At 38.8% G+C, this 16,601-nt stretch overlaps 1 long non-coding RNA gene across 1 annotated transcript in view; it reads left to right on the forward strand.

Annotated features, from left to right (window-relative positions):
• LOC137677875 (uncharacterized) overlaps positions 1 to 15,504 on the forward strand; it is a 103,276-nt gene extending 87,772 nt beyond the window's left edge. Inside the window, exon 5 of the long non-coding RNA XR_011050332.1 lies at positions 13,159 to 15,504. This is a non-coding gene — a long non-coding RNA (uncharacterized lncRNA). The remainder of the gene's footprint in view (positions 1 to 13,158) is intronic.
• Positions 15,505 to 16,601: the final 1,097 nt, after the last annotated feature.

Here is a 16,601-nt window from a genome sequence, read left to right on the forward strand (position 1 = left end):
AGGAAGTTATGTTTTGGGGGCTATTTCAAAGGTAAATTAGTGTGGCCTTGGGAAGGTTATTTTCTGTGTGTGCAATAATTCTTTAAGCTGCCTGGTTGTACATGTTGCTGGTCTCTTTCAGCCAGTGGGTGGGTTCCCAGGCAGAGTCCGTCGCATGCATGTGTCATGTGGCTTTCCGATGCGACTGCAAATACTGTGATCCCCAGAGAGGCATGGTACTTTTTGGGCTGAAATGCTCAGTCATTGTGATGAGATGTTCTGCTTAGGAATTCAGGGCACAACATAGACCTAGCTGTGGATTGTGCCATTCCACCTTTTCTTTTTTTTTGTAAGTAATGGATGTGATATGTTTCACAATTATATGTTTCATCTTATGTTGTTGCTCTCACATTGCACGTGTGAGAACACAGCATCTCAAAAATGATTTGCAAACATGGATGCGATGTCTGATGGCACTTTATTTGTGAACGAAAAGGCATATGTTTGCCTTGTGGTGTGTGCCTGTAGATCAAAACCCAATGAAAAGTGTACTGAGTACATCAGTGATAGGCATGTTACTTACCAAAAAAAAAAAAAAGCAAAATGCTGAATGCTATATGGATATGACATACAATTTGTTGATTCACTCTGTAAGGTTTATGGCTATAATGGACTTTATGAAAACCCTAAGCCAGTCTATTTTATCTTTGTAAATAATTGACTGTTCTAAATGGGATAAGTGGAATGAGATACATGCAAGGAGAAGACCGTACAAGTAATTATATGTATATAGTACATTTAAACCCTTTTTGGCAAAGTTCAAATAAACTTCTTCATAGTGCCTGAAAATTAGAGATCTAATTTTGGTTTAAAATCTGTTGTCACAACTATCCTTAGCTCTGCAGTAATTTGCATTTCAAGGGTACTGGAATCTCTGAGTACCTCCTTTTTGTGTTGTATAATTACTGTTAATACCTGATTTCACAGTTATTTATAGCCTTGATGTATTACTTGACCGTTGCTAATATCTAATTTATTATTCTGACCACCTTGAACAGCCTTCTACATGATACTTCCTGAAGTGTCTAGTCTTTTATCCTCTGGCTGTATCTTCTAATTTCTCTCTGGCTGTAATACAGTCTCATATCTTTGCTTCAGACAGTATTTATTCAGTTAGTTTATATAAGTTTGTATTGCAGAGTTCAACATGGATGCCAGGGAGTGTAGTAAGGCTAATGCACAGACAGAATGTGGGGACTCTGCGGGTCCTAAAGAAGTGACTTTTAGAGGCCACAGTTCGCACAGCTCCTGGTGCCAACTAGGTATAAGGCTGCTTATATTCTGCCTAAGTTCAGGTTGCCACCAAAAGGAGAACTCCATCCTCTTGCCAGTGGCACTCATTTCCACCTGGCCTTTTGTGCTGGCGCTTAGTTTATGTGGCTGTTTAATGAGCCAGATCAAGGATTGATCCAGCTGCAAACTAATCGTGTATTTCTTCTGGTTTGCTTTTTGGATCAGTTCCCTAATCTGCTTTACGATGCAGCTGTAAGATGCAAGTGTCAGCACAAACAAGGTGGAGGAACAAATGACTGAGGTCAGGAGGGAGGGCAGAAGGGACCACCTCTTTTGGCAGATGTCCTGATTTACGCTACGCGTCGAAGGTCCTAGGTTGCACGCTCACTGAGAACTGGCAATTGGGAATTGCTGCCTTGCACGGGAGCAAGAATCTGCCAAAAAGGTGATTGGCAACATCAGTCACCTTTAAATGGCAGCAGCTTCTGGCTCCCTGTTCAGTTTCTATTGACAAGCTCTGCCTTTAATACAGGAGACACATGTGAAGCCTGGCAGCCAAGCCTTAAAAGTTGTTCATCCCTGCTGCAGAGCACCCAGTGGTACAGGTTACATAAAGGACTCTGCAATGTAAACTGGCAAAGCTAAATGCCTTATAGAAGATAAGCATAATTACCCAGACCCCTAGGTAGAAGCACCCATAACACTTGCCAAACAAAAATTCAGATAATTGGAAGATCTGGCTTAGCACATTCTGAAATCGGCGTGTCAGATCTAAAAAATCTCTGATTCAGTCTTTCTAGCTCGGTGGGTTGGATTTCCAGTTGGGAGACTCATTCAGCAGGGCTTAGGTTTTAAACCAGATATATAAAAAACACCAAAGCCTTTGCCTCAGGGTCTGCCATGGGAGTTACATTCCTGGATAAATCAGAATACCATCTGTACTGCCAACTGTGATGCGAGAGAGTTGAGTGAGGTTTTCTAAGCAACCAGAGGCACCTAACAAAAACAGGTAATACCTCTCTCGAGGCTACTTTACTTTTCCTAAACTGTCCCAGATCTCTGAAGGGTGTATTTCAGATTGTGATTCAAAGTTACCCAGATCTAACTTGCCTGAAACCCTGGGCAGGCAGGCAGGCAGATAATGTTACATAATGGGCCATAGGTGATGTCTGAATTGGATAATAAATCCTAATCTGTTTATTAAAAATGGAGGCAAATAGTTTTGACAAGACAGAGTCTGAACTAGAGAGGGCTGTTGGTGGCGAAATGAAAGAATTGTGGGGAATGGATGGTAAATGAGGTTTATACTGTTTAATTGGGCCGATGATTTTGGCAAAGTCAATCACGGGAGGCACTGCAGAAGCTCAGTCACTGGGCAATGGCAGCTAATGTTCTGTCGAAATTCACTCCCTTTTGTGATACTTGTATTAATTATCAGGGAAAAACTCAACCATAGTTAAGGGTAAATGCACCTCAGGAACTGAAGGGAGAAAGCTTTCCAGAAACATTGTAATTAAGTGCAAACTAGATACTTTTAATTTTAGAATGTTTACGTAAACCTATACATGTTAATGGACAGAAATGCACGTCTAAATACCCTGAAGTTTGCCCTGGAGTGAGGTAGTAATTACCTGGTTATGAGTTGTGCATGTTAATTTTTGCAGATGATTTATCTGGTTTATCTGGCTTTTAAAGGCATGCTATTTTCCTTCTTTTTTATTTTTACTTTTTTAATGCTCCTATTTTCACAACAGAGCACAGATAACATATTTAACAGTGCATTCCTATAATTATGAGTGAAGGGGGAAGCGCAGGCAAGAGTAGACAACAAGAGGCAAGAGCTGAAGGTGAGGTAGCTACTCAGTTGGTGAGGAGGAGATAACAGGCAATAACACGAAGCCAGCACAGAGATATGTCCAGAGTGGCAAGCAGAAAGGATACTTTTATCAGCATTGTTTCAAACCAGCTATAACAGTAAGTATTAAAAAAGGACAAGAAGGAAGTACAGCAGCAAACCCTAACTGAATTTTGAGATACCTTTTCATAATGCGCAGTAAAGGAACTACATCTTTATCCAAGCAATTGGGCATGTTCTGGATGTGTCCTGCTTACCTGCTTGAAGAGGAGCACACATCCAATGGCAAAGTTTGGTTTATTTTGTAAGCGAGAGTGCAGGCTTATGAATTTGCAAATAAGACCTAGCATAGGGACTTTCAATGTTGTAAGTAATTTTGTTAGTGGGGCCTGGGCTAGGCACGAAACCCCTCCATTGTAAACGTATTTGAGCATCTGTTTTGTCTGAAAAGTAATCAAAGATACAGATTATATGAGCCTTCAATATTCATTGTTATTTACCTCTGAAAGATTCATCTGGTTTGCTTTGTGATTGCTTTTCTAAATGAAATGATGCATTGTAATCAATTCACTGTGTGCCGTTTTAAATGTCAGGGACATTTTTGTTACTTAACTAGCAGACTTATGCAGTAAGGGATGATGCAGACTTTTTGAAGTAAGGCTATTTTAAGGATTAACTTCTAAGAGATTTCAGGTTCAGCATATCTAAGTACAGTATATGCTTTCTTATTGTTTGCTTTTTTTTTAATTTGAAGTTGAGTGGCATTTCAGGCAACAGCTAAGATGCGTTAATTGAGGTACATTTTTGATATTTTATTTCATTCCATCACTATTTTTCTGATGATTCTTTTAAATGTGATAAGCACACAAACTATTGACTGTGATCACTTTGAGTATTGACACTGTTTGAAAGTTCTTGGGAAATAGTAGATGTTTCTTTATTACCAAAATACGTATTTGAGTTTATAATTCAATTAAAATGTCATAATCATAAAAAGTTTAAAGAAGCAAACTGTTCAATGCGTTAATTTGAAAAAAAGAACTTTTTAAATGGAACTTCATGTAGCTTTTGTAGATACTTAGGCCTCTCTTCACTGTTGGTTGAGTTTATTTAAAGAGCTTTTCTAGTCACCTTTGAACCCAAATGATTTCTCCAGATGTACAGAAGTGAACAATGTAAAAATCTTGCTGCTTCAGCAGAACAGGATCCAGCTGGCAGGCAACTGGATCTGCAAGTCATTGGTTACAGCTGTGTTTCGATTTATGTGATGGTTGAAAAAATAAATTACTGGATTAAATGGCTAGAAAGAGGACTCTTTGTTTAGCCCTTGTGTGGGGACTGAAAGTGTTTATGGTGCTGTTTTCTACAGAGCCTTTGCAAAGTAAGCCGGACAAACAGACTTATTCAAAACTTCTCTGAAATGTTGCGTATTCAGCTTTATTTCTTTACAGAAGAAACTGTATGTTTTTGTGTAATGCTGTCAGCCAGCAACCGTTTTTAAGGTCTCTTGGCCTTTGAGAGTGGCAGTAGCATTTTAGCAATGTCTTTTAGGCATTGCAGTTTATCACTGGAAGGCAGTTTCCTTTAGTTAAAGGTTTTAAAATGCGTTTCTTGGCATGCACACAAACACATGTAGGGACTCTGTCAAACTCATAACTTTTTAATGGGTTTAATATTTCAGCTTTGTATACCACTTACCTTTTGCTCTACATAATAATGCTGATGTAATTGTAAATTGGGGGCACAATAATTTACGGAGCAGGCACAATGAAATCAGAAACTAATGCCAAGTGTTTGGATTATCATATATCTTACTGTAACATTCTAATGATGTAGGTGAATAATTTCTTCAAGACGGTGATTATGTTTATTACCTGATATCCTCATTCTGCAAAGATTTACATGCTTAGTTTTACTGAACAGTTCCACTGTCTTTGCTAGGGCTGCATGCTGCATAGAGCTCATCACAGCTTTGTTAGCTATTTTGCTAAGAAATGTGTTGAATTTTTTTAAGTCTTCATGAGAGTATGGTCCTGTGAAATCCCATGAGCTGCCTTTTCTACTGAAGGTAGCTTGTGTTGAAGGAGTTGAGATGTAACTTCTTGCAGTGAAGTCACTGGGCATTCTGCCATTGACTTATCTTAGGCTACACTTTCACCTTTAAAACTGGATTTTAATGCTTTTACTTATAACAAATACCACAGGACCCACAAGTGAGTTCTCTTAAGTAGTGCAACTGCTTGTGAAGTGGTAGGCTACCAAATGTGAACAAAATATTTGGTATTAGACCAACAGTAGTTTTAAAGGCTTCTTGCAGATGCTATGGAAAGATAAATAATAGCATATAACTTTCAGTCACGACAGACAGCGAGCATATAGTGCATTTTTTAAAGCTTTAGCTGGCTTTCAGCATAATAGTTTGCAAAGCCAGGAGCTTTTCGGCACTTATATCTGTTTATTCAGCAATATTTCCTAGCAATTATTTTAGGCTGACCATTTAGTTTCATTTTACAGTCATAAAGCAGTCAGTAGCTGCAGTGAGGTATCAGTTACATTCTATTTATTAAAACATTTCTGAAACAGTGTATAAACATGGAAAATTATGGTTGTGATTAGATCATAATTGTTGTCCTATCAAGATCTAATTACTTTCTAAAAACAGTTTGCACAAATAATTTTCAAAGGATCACCTTCATAAAATCCTACAAAACGCTGACCAAGGAGAGCTAAATACCAGAACAGGAGTTCTTTTCCAAGGCAAAAATGAAATCAAACAAGTTGGCCAAGTTCCATCATAAGCCACCCTCAGAAATACCAGAGAGAGGCTTAAAATATTTTAAATAGAACATTTCCCCTCCCCCCTGTTTTATTGTTGTCCCCGAGCAGCATTATTACATTAAGAGCCATGCGACAGAAAGTCGTGGTGATGCAGAATAAATAACCATAATGTATCAAAAGCAGACAAAGGTGTGATTGATCTGTCTGGAATTGGCAGACTCTTTCGCTGTGTCAGGCTGTTTCTTTGATCAATGAAGGTATAGCCTCTGACCCTTAAAAAAAATCAATGAGATTGATTGAAAGGAGAGAGAGAACTATGAGAATGCAGGATAGCTTTAACCTTCACTGTCTAGAAAATTTAAAATATTCTGGTTTTGCAGGCATTGAACCTGCTATTTTGTATTTTCTTATTAAAATGCTTTGCTTTTCCCCAGCCTACTCTTGAAACCTCTTAAAACAAGGCTGCAGAAAAGGTGTGTCTGAATGTTTCTCACAAATGTTCACCTTCAAATCACATTGTTATGAAAATAGGGCTTTTTTCTATAGCAGAATTCTGTACATTCTGTTACTGTTTGCAGTATGTACAGAATGCCTTTAATTTCCTTTTATAAACTCTGATTCTTATTTGACACATACATATCCAAGAACCAGTGCTCAGAAAAATAGTTCAGATCATTTCAGAGACACTATCCATCCGAAGTTACTTGAATTGCCCTATTTGCAGCATCAGGCCCACTGACGGTTGCAAGAATAGTGTGAAACCAGCATGGAGGGATGCCTTCTGGGAACAAACAACATATTTTAGTGATCTTGCTCCACGTAATCTTGCATTTGTGTAGTTTTTATATATATGTATCTATATACACATATACCTAATTAGTAAGGAAAGAGTAAAAATGTCATACTGGAAAATTTATGAAGTGGGACTTTTAAAATAGTGCTCGGCACTTTACGTCTTTCTTATTGAACAGACTGCAAATGCAAACTTGACTGTTTAGTCAAAAACAGTTTTATGAACAGTTGGAATTTCATTTTAGTACCAGGCCCTTTCTTCACACTGTACTGATGCTGTATTAAGCAGTAACACAAAGCAATTAGTGAAGTAAGTATAAAAAGTGTTCATAAATAGAAAAGTTAATCCATTCATTATTTCATGCTTTTGAAGCTCAAGAAAACGTAGTTCAAAAAAAGAATAAATATCATAGTGGTTAGTTTTCACAAATAATTACTTTTTTAATTGAAAATGTCAGTGAAATCAAGGTCTATTGAATAGTATTCATGTACTTTCAAAGTAATTCAGACTGCAATAATTTCTGTTGTCGTATGTCTGTGTTTTAATAAAGGGCAGGTAAACTGACAAGTCAGCAAGGAGGCGGTATAATAGCATTTCTCGAGTAAGAAGGAGCTTGCATAGGGAAAGAAGGATATTGCTCTTTCTCTGTATTTTTATTTGTGTGATTTCCTCTCTGTAATAGATTGTGTAGGCTATGTATATTTTTTAATACTTCACTATCAGGTGGGAATTTCAGCTAAGCTACAAAGGCACTGTTACTAAAAAATATGGTGAAGTCTGGGTGTAGCATTTCTAAACAAGAAATTAAGAGGGTAGAATTTTGTGACAGATCTGGGACTAGATAGCTGTGGGATTTTTCTTGTCTTTCTCCCCTTGCTGTTCATCAGCGAGGTGAGAAGGTATCATGGACAATCATACAAAACTATGGCATATGCTTAGATACAGGTCACTCTAACAGTCTCATTCTTCTAAGTCATTTAAATGCTACATTAAAGGAAGCTAAACCTTTTATTTTAATGGATATCCCTTTCTTGTGCACTGTGATGAAGAAACTTTTGCTCCTAGAAAAAGAAGAGGGATGAGGGTGTTACCTGTTGGGGAGGTATGTTGAGAATATGAAGATGAGAACTGCAAAATCGGAATAATATTTTATATTAGTGCATTACTCCCTTCGTGTTAGATGCGTTCTGATTTTGCTCCAATAGCATCTAATTCTCATCATTGTATTCTCTTAATGTTGTTATCTGTTATTCCAGAGAATTCTTATCTTTCACACAAAGTTTGTATTAATATTGCAAATTACCTTACTCTTGCTGTCTAAGAAACAAAAGGCTCGTCCTGTATTTGAATGGGTTTTGATATCTGACACCCACGTCCAGCCTCACCTTTCCTCCCTCTCTGTCCATAAGTAATGATCCAGGAAATACCTCTTTTTTTTTTTTTCTTTTTTTTCTTTTTTTTTTTTTTTCTTTTGGGTGGTTTCAGCAATGGCTGCTACTCTCCTGTTCGTCGTGTACACAAACTGCATCTTTCCAGTGTGGTTGTGAATGCTGTCCCCTTGTGGATGATGCTTACGGTCTTAACTCCTGCCTGCAAAACTGAGCAGTACCCTTCATCCAGTTTAAGGTGGTGTCTGGTGCATTGCATTCATTTAGCGTTACTAAAGGACAGAATTAAGATTCTTTTTGTATCTCATCCCACTGTCAGCTAAATCGTTCCCAGAGAAGATGCAAAGCTGAGGTATTTTTTTTCCATCTGTGAGGGGTCAGTTACTGCAACAAAGTCACTCCTGGCTGAGGTATAAGCCTGTTAAAAAGCGCCTGTGTTAGCAGCTGAATAATTATCTAGACCAATTTTTTACATTTCTACTAATGAAAACAGCTGGGTCATTAAATCCAGCAATCGATCTCCAATTATAACCTGTCTTGGATAGCGCGATGCCCTGCCCCAGCAGGTGCCCTCCCCACAGACAGACCCTCAGCCTTTGCTGTGAAATGCCTGTTTGCTGCCCCTGCCCCATACCCACTCCTAACACCTCTAGGAGCACAAATTCCTCCCCAAAATATCATTGCCGTGACACAGGGGCTAATTCTGCTATTCAGTATTCACAAGGCTGCAGTGACTAAGGCTGTGCGTTCGGTCTCTCCAGCTGAAAAGCAGATCTATGGTTAAAAAAGGTGTGGTTATGCTTGGAAACAGAGACAGTGTGTACAGACAGTGATTTAACGGTAAATGTAATGGGATTTTCTTTCACTATTATTTTTGAGTCTATCAGCAGAATAAATCAAATTTAAGAGACCAAAATTCTAGGTACCTGCTACCCGGATTCTTTCTTGCCTCCTGAGAAACTGAGAGAAGGATACGTGACAATTGCTGCAGCATTTTTATGAAAAGCTTTTCGATCTTTTCAGGTCCTGCACAGGAATAAAAAAAAAGTTAAATGGATGACATTTAATCTTCATAGAGTGAATAATAATTGCAGGCAAGATTTTAAAGTGCCTCGGCTCGTATTCAAACCCAATGGTTCTTTTCTGCTTGCATTGCATGGGGATTTACTGTACTGTGGATGCAAAATGTAAATGATTGGGCAATTCCATGAAATTCAGACATGCATACAAAAATGTCTTTCCAACTTTTTCACACTTACCCTCAAACTGAAAATGGATTTTCCTAGTGGTTGATTAACCAGAAATGAGTTGTTCCTAACCAGATTTAGGGGAGAAGAGTTCTATAATATTGGATTAGTGAAAGGAGTGAATAGCTTCAGTTTGATTCAACTAGTCTTCTATTTTTAATCTCCAAGGAAACAGCTGAGTTGAATGTTAATTAAACAGCAGTCTTTGATCCACCCAGCCACTCCCGGAGGCATAATAATAATATATAAGCGCACATGCAGCAAATATATAATAGGTACATTTAAAGGAGTGCATCTAACCTTGCCATATTCACATTTAAAACGTTTCTTGCTGACCCATTCTTATATTATTTAAATAGGGAAAGGGAAAAAAAGGGAAAAATGCTAAGTTAAACTTTGATAATCTGAAAGGTAGGGCAGCAGAGCAAGTGTGAGTTGCTATTTCGAGGATGTATAAGGGTTAATGATTAGAAGAGTGGAATCAGGAAAGACCTTAAGCCCAGATCTATGACAGTGGTAATTGAGCTGATTGATTACGACATCTCGTTTCAGACGACTATTGATTTAATCTAGTCTGTAGTCCCATTGGCCCCAGAGGTGCTCCCAAGTGAGGCTCAGCACTTGAACCTGGGTACTCTTCCCTACTCACCGTCTGGATATAAATTTCCAGAATCTGCAGCCATTTATAATTTTCACTCATCTTTATGCTTGTATTCAAAAGCTTCTAATTTCAGCAGGCTAATATTTTTAACCATTGAGGGGGCAGACACAGGGAAAATGAGATGGCACAGACTGAAAAGGGTGGGGATTTTTTTAAAAAAAAAAAACCAACAAGACAGAGAGCTGGGGCTATGTGGCTAGTATTTGCATCTGTTGTTTCTGATTCGCAGAGCTAGCAAAGGCGGCTCTTGGAGGCAGTCCACGAAGCTGGGCTATCAGTAGGCAGTTTGCTGTACGCACACGTTCAATTATTAAAATAGTAGACTTTTTTTCTGTCTGATAGCCATAGCGAGGTCATGACATTAATTTATCCAGGGTATTGTGGGTAACTATACAGAAAAAAGCATAAAGGGCACAGATGCTGGAGCAGCAAAAAATGGATGGGTCTGAGCAAAAGGAGATTAGGAGGCGATGACCAATCTAATGTACGTATAGCAGTAAGAAACCGGCATCCGTCACAGATTGTTGATGGCAATAAGTATTTTAAGCCATGCTGTGCATGTGTTAATTTTTTTTTTATACCTCAGTAAATGCTAAGCTGAATGCTGTAAGCCTATATTTTTTCAGTTTCCCAAATCTGATTTCGGTCTTGTTTTTGTTGTCTCATGCTCGGCGTTCTCAGCTCGCTCTCTGTCTCTGTCTGTGGGTGTGTGTCTGTCTCTGTCTCTCCCTTTCTCCGAGATGACAAACTTAACTGTTTCCTAATTGTTTACTTTCCTCCATCCTTTACCTAAGAAATTAATTACCACCACGGCGACCAGTCATAAGCACGTACAAACTGGGCTTAGGGCGTGTACCCTGGCGTTTTGGCTGCATTTCTTTACTTTGGGGCTGCGCAGTGTTTTCTTTTGGACCTTTCCTGCGAGTGGATGCCCTTCACGTTTGCTGCCGCCGTAAGGTTGCCAAACAGCTACCTGAGCCGGGACTGCGGTGTAGCACTGCATCCTGGGACCTGCCCGGCTACGCCAAGAGTTTCTACGGCACCAGGCAGCTTTGAGAATTGGCTGGCGAATTGTGTATCACCTGTCCCCCCCTCTGGTAAATAATTTTTATACCGCGAATCACAGAGGTGTGGTATTGTCTGGAAAAATAATTCCCAAATACTGTTGGCGTAAAAAGGGAAAAGCCGAAAGATTGTCAACACCGTAAGTCATTAGAGTCCCTTGCCTTAAGAACAAAGGAACAAGGTAAAAATGCACACAATAATTATGCTCTGTGGATTTTCATAGCCTGTCAGACAACTTGTGCCTGTGTTTCAGTTAACAGCCTTTGTGCTTTGTTTTGTGTTGTGTATTTTGTATACGCGTCTTGAGTTTCTCTGTGTGTGTGTGTGTGTGTATTCGATGTACGTGTATGTGCGCAGACTGCTCTACCAACACGGAGCAAATACCATACAGTTAAATACACAAGCGTAGCTCAAACGTGCATTTTCAGTACTCGGTGTGGTGGTGCGGGTGTATTGCCATTGTTCTCTCGCAGTGCTCCCTCAGACGCAATCAGCTTCTATTTTTTATTTTATTTTTTTTAATTAAGAAGTCTAAAATTAAAAAAAAAGAAAAAACTTACTTAGTTGGGTTAAATACCGATTGAAGTCCAGAAACTCACGATTTCAGCACAGTGAATGGTGATTCAGACCCTGGCAGTGTTTTGGCTATGAGACAATTCCTACTTATAAAGAGCACAATGAGGGAGGGGGGGGGTGGGGGGGGAAGATAGCATTAATTTTGAGGAAGATTAATATTAGTCTTTCTAATGTTCATTATTTTCTGAAGAAACGAATCCTTGTAGCTTTTGAGAGCTAGTGTGTCCTTCCCACTGGTATTTATTCGAGCAAAGGAAAAAATGAAGAAGGCGTAGAATAAACTCCTAAGACTGTTCAAGAATTACTGGCATTATTTCTCTCTACATCACGTGTGAGCCTGGGTTGCCTGCTATTCCTGAGGCAGAGGATCGAGGATGAAAGTCTGTGTGTCAGAGCCTGTTTTCACAACTGCATTTGGAGATCTGTCTTATTGATTAGGAAAAAAAGGGGGTGGGAATAGGAGTGTGAGGTGAGGGGAGGACCAACTGACTACTGGCTTATTGCAGCTCAAGACATTTTCTTCCGGAAAGATGTCAAACAACTGAGACACAGCAACAGAGGAAGTAGAAAGGTGGAAAAATAAGAAGAGGGACCCTTTGGAAGAAATGAAGGCATTCCTTATGAGAGCCTTGAGGCTTTTTTTTCTTCTAACATCTGACCCACAAGGGCTAGAGTGACAGCGTCATGCAAATGCTGCAGTCCAGCAGGTCTGAGAGAGGGTGGATGCTAGAGAGTGAGTTAATGTTAATGATGAGTGCAGTGAAAATACCAGCCGATACCACCCCCTCCACACACAACTGCTCTGAGTCAGCATCCGCTGCTTTGCCTTGCCTTTTTGTGCGTGTGTGTGTGTGTATGTGCGCGCGCATGTGTATGTGTGTGTGTGCGTGTGTGTGCTAGTGACTGTGTGTGTGCATGGAAGGTAAAGCCAGTCAGTCAGTGAGAAGCAAAGGTACGTTTGAGAGCAACTAAAATCTGACTGATTTCCATCTTCAGAGCATCAGATGTATTCCCTAAAGAGGATGGGTCTATGCGATGGGGGTGGTATAATTATGTTAATGTCATATTTATAGAGGGGAGAGATTTTTCATTCTAATTATTGATTTGAAAGCTGTGGTCAAAATTGTTTGTTAAATCATGATCAGCTTTAAAAAAATGAATGAAATCTAGGGACTGCTATACATATATATCTCTCTCTCATATATATATTTTGTTTCGTTTAACTATTTTGTGTCTGAGGCATAACTGATTGAATGGTGCACAGTGACAAAGAAACGGCTCTTATATAATGTTGCATTATATCATCAGCTGAAATAATATTTTAAATAATCCAAAATGTTCTGAAATCTGAAGTATCATTCTGGAGGGGAGGGTGAAGGGCAGGGGTGGGGGTGGGGGGCACTGGCAAATCTTTTCTTCAGCAGAGCGCTCTGTACAGCTTTCTTGTAAACGGATGATTCACCTGTTCGACCAGCAGAGATTCTAATTCTTCCCCCCCTCTTCTCTTTTTTTCCTTTTTAAAGCTGAACGGCTTCCCGAAGAGCACTGAGTTTTCTATGCCAGATTCTGCTCCAGTGGCTAGGACCTTTATGGCTGCTGTTTCTTTTGCTCTGGGCTCTGATGGAGGGGGAAAAAAAAAAAAAAAGCCACGGTGGATCCCATCCCTAAAGTAGAAATTTTCTTTTTCATTCTGCAAACAAGGCTAAAGATCGGAGGAGGATGAATGTGAAAGTAATTTGGGATTGTGGTCGTGCCATTAAAAGTGTTCGGCTTCAGAACGAAATTATTTGGGAAATCCGAGCATTTCTTCTTACTGTATCGACAGTATTTGAAAGTTATGTGTGCTTTGAGTAATCTGGTTCAAGTGACGACAATCTCTGCATGTCAATGTTTTCTACAGCTTATGGAGCGAAAGCTAGTTTTGCCATTGGAAAGGAAGAAGCTTTTGCTAGCAGTCTGTAGAAGGATTAAATGTTGAACGTGGGGAAGAAGCAAAACGTGAATACACACCCAAAGGTTATCCTTGCATCGTGAATGGGTTTAAAGTACTCTGTAACCCAGGGCCCACCTGAACAGTAGGACTAAAAGTATAATGGGGAAATATTTCAATTAGAAACCCCTTAACAAGCATTTAATCCTTCTTTCAGGCATTAAGGGAAATAGAATAAAACTGTTACTGTACAAATCTGCTGGAAGCAGATTTTAACCCATTTTTAGATGCTTCCCTCTGATGCATTATAATATGGCTACTTGCGAGACAAGGCAGTGAAGATTTTTTTCCTGTGTTCTTTGTTTTTTCTTTTCAAAAGTTAAGGACTATACTCTAAGAAAAGTCTGTTCAGTCAGCTGATACATTGTTTGAATGTATGTATGTGTCTTGCCTGCTTATTTGATCTTTTCTGCCCCCTACTTGAAACTGTGGTTTGTTTATGTGGGGGGAAGGAGGGATTGTTGATTTGGGGGAGATGTTATTTTTTTGGATTTGTTTGGGGTTTTTTTTTTTTAACAATAGCAGTGAAAGTTTTACTGACAGCGATTATGACTACTAAGCAATTCAGTTTATTGGAAGACGAATTCTACTGGATCATATCGGACTTTTCCTAGTCCCTGAGACCCTAACTTGTGAGGTTTTTTAGCAACAATCACAAGTCAGGCTCTTGGGACCTAGGCGGAGGGGAACCAGCAGCTTTGGACTGTGATTGTTTCTCTGCAGAATTTAGAGAACCAAAGGAGCTTTACTTGTCTGGAAGGGAAAAAAGGAAAATACACCTATTTCAAATGTTAAGCAGCAGAACTGTTCCTAAAAGAAAAAAACCTGTTATCCACTGTGCAACATTAGGATGTTACATATTCGTGTGTTTAGAAAACTGGACTAGATGCCATGTAACATTTAGAATTAAAATTTAAACTGAATGCCAGTTGAAACTCCAAAAAAAAAAAAACCCCAACTCAAAACAGATACTAAATACACAAAAGACTTTCAATCATAATATGATTATTATAGACAATTCTGATAGATAATTATCACAAAATGTATTTTCAGCTGTATTGTTACAGCATTAATTAACTTTTAAAACACAAAGCATAAGCACTGATGTTTGAGGCCTAGAAAACATTCATTCTATTGTTGTTTGAATAATGATTTCAGTCTACAGGAAAACTGTTGCTTAGCTTTTCCTGTAACATAGGACAAAGATTATTTTGTTGTTAGTTGCCATCATTTTTCTTTGTCAAAGTGAGAACACAATATGGCATTTAAAATATTCTCTCATTTAATTTACATTTTAATCTGATTGATAGAGAATATTGGTGTAAAAATCATACGACAGCATCAAAATCACTTTGCACACAGAATCACATTTCTTGTACCTGTTCAGTTTAAACTGAGCCGGCAATAGTCTAAGCACTGGACTGAATATCTAGCCTCTCCATCTCTTTTTGCATTTTCCCCCTTCTGACAAAAAACAGAGTGAGCTTTACGTTGTCCCTCATCTGTTAAGTACTTCACTGACTTCGCATAAGAAGATTCACAAGCACACACGTTATTCTAAACTGTTCATTAGTCTTGAGCTTCTGGTCTACAACACATAATTTGATTTGTATTTCTTAATATTTTATAGGTGGGTTAGTTCTGAGTAATTTTTCTCTGTTTCCTGTATCTAACCTAAGATGCTGCAGGACCTTGTTGGTACATCAGACTTCACTGAGACAAAGGCTTCACACAGATCAGGCATCTAAACTATTTGTTCATTTCAGAAGTGGTATTTTGGCTGCAGTATATTTTTTCCACTTGTGTGGGAGGAATTGTGTTTTATTGTAAGCATCAACACTATTGTTAGAATAAATTGTTCTTATCTGTTGGTATAATACTTTTTCTTGTTGTCTTGTTTTCTTAAGAGACAGAAACTATACACTGAATGTAGTTTTCAAGTTGCTCAAGGTATAATTAGTCTTTAAATAGTCATAGATCTATTGCCTTAGCAACTACAATGATGATACAGTTCCTGTAAATATGCAATTTTTTTCTTCGTAAACTGTCAATCCCACATGCTAAGAACACTCAAAAGAGCTACTTGCAAACATTCAGACACAGAGATAATTTTTAACACAGATGTGTTATTCAACATTGACTTCTATTTAGGCAATATTAGAAAAGTAGATCTGAATTTGTATAGAGAAGACGAACGTACCCAGATAGGTGCTACACTCATGAAGCACTTTGGTAGCAACTGACATGTATTATGTACAATAGTTTTCAGTACGGAAAATGGTCTATTTAAGGTACCGATCAGGTGGACGGATGTTCTGTTTATTCAAGCTATATAATGAGATAAAACTAGATTGTGTGTAGGTATGTACATGTCAATATACAATTTAAATCATGCATAGTATTTATCAAAACAAAAATCCTTATATATTTAATCAGATATACGATGCATACGTCGTATATATTAAAGATTTTCATTGCATTTGGTTTTGAATCAGCCAAATTTACTTGAGTGTGCATGGTTCACAGTCAGCACTCTGAATTCGTTTTGCATTTAATACTGTACATACAATGAAGATGAAACCGTAGTGTGAAATGTCTCTCTCTGTCAGCCTGAAGATTTCAAGTATGCTCTGCTCTGCAGTGAGAGTGAGAAGAAAATCAATCATTAGAAACCTCTACCTGGCTTATTTGGTGCTACAGCAAAAGCCGTAAATATGCAGTACTGCCTCTGCGCTACTGCTTGAATTGGGATAACCCCAGTGGCTCTTCTCTGCCTGTCATACTCACTGCTGCCCCGTGCCATAGAGATGAAAAAGTTGGTACAGTGCCTTCCTTTTTCCCTCCTCCCTCTTCTTCCCCAGTTTCAACACAGCAAAACCAGCCCCTGGTACACATTGAACTCCTTGTGGTGGGGCAGAGGCGAATGGAGGGGAGGGAGAAGCCCAGTCTTCACTCAGGCAGAATTCCCACCAAGAT

This window comes from Nyctibius grandis, chromosome 2 (assembly GCF_013368605.1).
Source record: "Nyctibius grandis isolate bNycGra1 chromosome 2, bNycGra1.pri, whole genome shotgun sequence".
Lineage (NCBI taxonomy): Eukaryota > Metazoa > Chordata > Aves > Nyctibiiformes > Nyctibiidae > Nyctibius > Nyctibius grandis.